The 5,306-nt window shown below is 35.7% G+C and overlaps 1 long non-coding RNA gene across 1 annotated transcript; it reads left to right on the top strand.

Moving 5' to 3' along the window:
- The first annotated feature begins 1,951 nt into the window (after positions 1-1,951).
- LOC107753888 (uncharacterized) lies at positions 1,952-3,860 on the top strand. Its single transcript, XR_001641517.1, has 3 exons — positions 1,952-2,051; positions 3,545-3,626; positions 3,745-3,860. It is a non-coding gene; the product is annotated as an uncharacterized LOC107753888 (long non-coding RNA).
- Positions 3,861-5,306: the final 1,446 nt, after the last annotated feature.

Here is a 5,306-nt window from a genome sequence, read left to right as displayed (position 1 = left end):
CTCTATCATTAAATGATAAGCAAGACATCGCTATGGGATTGTGTGTGAGTACTGAACTCAGTCATCCGCGACAGTACACCGCTAAGGCAAGTACATAAAAGATTTTAGGTTTCTGAAGCTTGCAGTACGCTGATATTGTTGGTAGCAATCCAAATGTAAAACAAAATGCATGGATGAGGAGAGGCACTTTAGTTTCGTAACTATAAATACTTAACCAGAAAACTGACAGAACTGATTTATCTGTATTTTTGAAAAGGTCCTGTTCACAAGTAATATCAGTAAGGATTCATGTAAGATACTTTTTTCATAAAATGTTGGGTTATTCTTGTGTTACAGTGTTACTTTTTAAAGAATGTTACGTGTTACATTGTTGCTTTTTTTTTTGAAAGTCAAGTCACTTTCAAATGATATTATTACTTTTTATAGATTGTTTCATTACGTTTATGTTACATTGTCACTATTTATGTAACGTTCATTTAGCTTTCCGTTTCACCTAAAATAGTCAAAGTATCCAAGTGCACACAGCGACAGAACGAGGAATCAGCATTACAAACAGCAGCCCTTTGCTATCATTTTCCAAACCACCCGCTAACTCATGTGTGACAGACAGAAAAGTGAGGAGTCTCCAGAAAACAATAAACGAAAGCACTCTTTGCTAATTAGCATATTGAGTGCTGTATCTCTTCAGCGAGATGAACTGATTGGTATTCTGGAGTCCGCCAGCGTCTCTCATCTCCGGTAAATTTACTGTGAACGGTGACTGTGTTCCTGTCACGTTCCCGTGTGCCGCCACTCCACTGTTCTCTTGTGCGATAACAAAGCTCAGCTTGACCTTTTAGCAATCAAAAGCCCAACAGTCGATGTCTTATCAAACTCTCAGTGTGAGATGCCCATGCCTGGTTCAGGATAGAGCTGGTAGATTGCACCCTAGGTACCCCCTAACAAGATAAAGAAGGGGCAACTAAGATGTCTTACTCTTAACAAATCAAGCCCAGCGATCTCATTGCCGACACAGTTATCCTGCTGCGTGTCACCCAGCGTGGACCTAACGCACAAATAACACGAGAAACAAAACTAGTTAAAGTCCCTTCCGCGGGATCTGTATGACCATAAAACAACTCCAGCAGAGACTGCAGGACGTCAAAAGAACACTTCATCTAGATTCAGAAATCCTGGAGGATTCCTAATCTGAAAAAAAAAATGTCTGCATCCCATTTGTTCTTTTCTCTTATTTGAATGGATCAGATTTTCTTGATTCAAGAACGTCTTAAATAAACACGAGAGCACCATTTGACGAATATCATTTCATTAAAGCAATTTAGCTTGGTTGGACAACGTTACTTTTTTTCAACGTACTATGTTACTACTGTATGTGCTACTCATTATAAAAAGTAACTAATTATGTTACATACTTTTTATGAAATGTTAAGATACTTTTGTGCTACATTGTTAGGCTACTTTTATATCAAATTGGCCCCTTTTACACATTTAGTTTTAGAATTTACTGGTAATGTTACAACTTTACAACCCAGAAGAATTGGCAGAACTTATTTACCAGTATTTTTGAAAAGGTCCAGTTCACACATAAACGGCATTTTACCAAAATTTCATTTATGAAACTTTTTAAAATAGAAAATTAGGTTACTTTGTGTTACATTGTTTTGTTTTGTTTTTGTGTTGTTACTTTTTTGTTACATTACTTTTATTCATATACAAAGAGGCAAAACGTATGGACTGCAGCTTTAAATTAGGTTTAAATTGCGTTCAATTACGTTAATGCGGGCCAGCGCTACCTCAGGGTTAGAGAGATTCATTGGATAGATGAATTGTCACTCACCTGTAGTTAAACCAATTAATGTCACCGTTTCCAAGTGGGTCCCACCCTCTGAATGTATGAAGTGACAGGGTACGATGAAGAAAACGCCAAAAATTCAACTTTTCTGCAGCTGACAAACGTTAAATGGGTGACTTAAGTTGGCGCCCAAACGAACGCAGCGTCTGCGGGCTGCTAGATAAACAGACACGCAGAGAAAGTGCAGCTAGTGATGCAGGTATGTTAGTTATCATCATTTATTTTGGCAGGATCGTGATGTATTCTAAAAACAAAGCGGGCCTTGTTCTGTCAATCAACGTCATTTCGGGATTGATCATTGCCGGTTTATCCTGAGTTCAAAATTAGCGCGTACAATGACTTGGTTGGGAGCTGATTAGCATAACATTAAGAGTTTGCATTTAAAGTCAAAGATCAAACACTAGAGTATTTTTAAGGTTTCCACAAAAAGTACATTAACTACCTGTATATCTTCATTTTAACACTTTATTTTAGTTTCAAATCATAAATAGGCCTACTGTTTTTATATTTATTGAACAATAGGCAGTATATGTATTACACATATTAATAATAATAAACTGTTCTTTCTGCTCAGTAGATCAGTGTCATTTCCACTAGCAGCTATAGTACATATGTAAGGTAGCCTATTTCACTGCAATGCATAACTATATCTATAGTAGGCTATTGGTTAGAGGAGGGGGAAATCCTGTCTATACCCAGCTACAGTAGGAAGAGTTCCTGGTGTCCAGGAAGGGTTCATCTGTAATTATTTGTTGCCAATGTACTATTGTATTTTTATTGGTTTAATTTCACTGTGTAGAGTAGGTAAAGCTGTTATCCTAAATAGTGGGTAGATGTGTTACTGTAAATAAATTACTGAACAAATTACTGCTAAGAAAAAAATCTTAGCTGCCTAAATTTGAGTCAGTGTGGCTTTGAGTAATTTCTAATTAAATTGAAATAAATTGTCAGAAAAAGTTTAATCAAGTTAAGTTAACATTATAAAATAAAGGGAAAAAATGTCATGACATGCTGTACTTTTTTAACAGCGTAGAAAACCAATCTAACCTATCTAATGACACTGAGTATGTTTACATGGACAACAATAATCCGATTTTAACACTATTAAGAATCTACCATGTAAACATGAGATTTTTGATTACCTTAATCCGACTAAAGTCATACTCGAAGTAACACAAATCGAATTAAGACATGTGGAGTATTCCTATTTTAGTCGCATTATTGAAGTGCAGTGTAGACACTTTTTTTTTTTTATTACTTTTGTATAACATGACTAATATTTTTGGAAACTTAAGTTACTTTCGTTTTGCTTTGTAACTTTCTATGAAAAGGTAAATTACGTTTGGTTTTCTCACAGAGGTATTTTCCTCCAGGGTGGAAGTGGATATTATGAAGTAAATTTAACAAGTAAAGCTATTCATAAGTTGTTATTTAAAAACCCTTATTTGATTATGTAACGCGCATTACTTGTAATACATTACCTCAACACTTTAACTTAGAAAGGTGAAGAGATGAAATAAGATCTGCTCTTCGATCTAAATTGGAAATGGATTTGTATTCCCTCCTCCATTACAGGAGCAAACCATCCCAGTTCTTGTTGCACTGCACTGTGGATTCATGCAATTGGAAAATAAACTACTTTCCATTTGCCTTCATAGTTTTTATTGTTCTGGTTTTCTCATGCTTTACAAGATATGCTTGAAAGAACATAAACTCCAAAACATTTCCACCGGCCTGTTTCTATCTCCTCTCCATCAGGGCTTAAGCCCCAGCGGTAAGCTGTTACATCGCATCCTGTTTGCCACATTAATTTCCTGCGCTTAACAATATTTTAGCATAATTAACAGGAGTGAGCCAATCTGCTGCTCATTGATTCCTCCTCTTTCTCTCAGAAACACACACTCAAAAGAGGGTGAAAGTCTGGCTTGCTTTATTAATGAGGACCATCTGTGCAGAGGCACAGTGAATGAGAGAAAGAGAGAGGGAAAAGCCGAAAAGAAAGCGGAGAGGGGGAGAAGAGGAAAGGAGTGTTGAGAAGAAGCTGAGAGAGCTCAACAGAGGAGTTTGGGGTCTGAACTGAATCTGATAAAGATCCTGGGTGAGTCTAAAAACTGTAGGAAGACAAGGAGAACAGTTTTTCTTCCTTTAATGCGATTTTCATGCGCATCTCATCAGTAAAGCCGCTCCTGTGATTAGTAGGCCTAGTAAATCTCCAGCACGTGCTTTCAGATGGAGCGGCATTTACTACGCAGAGCCGTAGTTCACTGACAAGCTACACAAAATCGCGTTCAAAATCGGCAATGAATCGCCTGCGATTTTTGTGTAGTGATCTACGGTTCTGTGTAGTAAATGCTGCTCCATCTGAAAGCACGTGCTGGAGATTTACTACTAATCACCAGAAGCGGCTTTACTGACGAGATTCGCATGAAAATCGCATTCGATTTTTTGCCCAGCCCTACTTTAATGTCTTCCTTTAAACTCATCATGATAAATCAATAGTCCACCCAATTATTTACTCTCACATTTTTCACCCCAAATTTGAAGATTTTTACTAAAGATTATGAAGACAATCTAAATAGTAATAGTTAATAGTAGTTTTGATTTTATGCCGATTTTAAATGTTGGTCTTTTCCTCAGACAAAGCCTTCATCTGCCTTCAGAAGACTTGTTACGCAGACCTCTTTAATGATATTTGTGCATTTATGACATTTATTTATATATATATATATATATATATATATATATATATATATATATAAGTTGTTGTATGTTGTTCTACTTTGTGTTCCACTGATAAAAATAACAGCATATGGGTTTAAAATCATAAGTAGCACCTGAGTAGTTAATGATAAAACTTTTGTTTTCATTGGGGAAACAAACACTTTAACACTTCAACAACTGTTCACGTATATTATAAGACAAAGATATTTTTTTGACACACACTGCAGTCTGTTCAGTTAGTACCAGTATTCATAAACTGAGAAACTGAAAAAGAAACTGCTAAGCAGGTGTGACAGCTTTTTTGTTAGCTTTTTTTATTTAAAGGCTTGAATGCAAACTTTAACTTTGGATCAAACAGATGGTTTAATTAACAACAGTCTGACACTGCATTGATGATGTGAATATGATAAATAAATAAATACACACATATATGGAATATCTCTTAGGTTTTAAAATTGTAAAAACAGAAAAGAAAAAATTAAGAATATATAATTTCTGCATTTCAAGGTCACTAATGAAACGCTGGAAAACTTGATCATCAGTTTTACACAAATTGGTGCAGTTCACACAGCTCAAGTGCTGGGCGGCATGCAAATACTAAGACATTTAGAATTCATTTACATTTTCCAATTATACTTTTCACTCAGTTTTTAAATACATAATATAAGACTTTTGGACCCCAGTGTATTTTATTATAATGCTCAACAGATCGTTCAATTCATTCAGATTAGTG

The sequence above is a fragment of the Sinocyclocheilus rhinocerous genome, unplaced genomic scaffold (genome assembly GCF_001515625.1).
Source record: "Sinocyclocheilus rhinocerous isolate Xijiao unplaced genomic scaffold, SAMN03320098_v1.1 scaffold711, whole genome shotgun sequence".
NCBI lineage: Eukaryota > Metazoa > Chordata > Actinopteri > Cypriniformes > Cyprinidae > Sinocyclocheilus > Sinocyclocheilus rhinocerous.
Note: the sequence above shows the minus strand (reverse complement) of the source record. Positions and strands in the feature narration are given on the sequence as shown.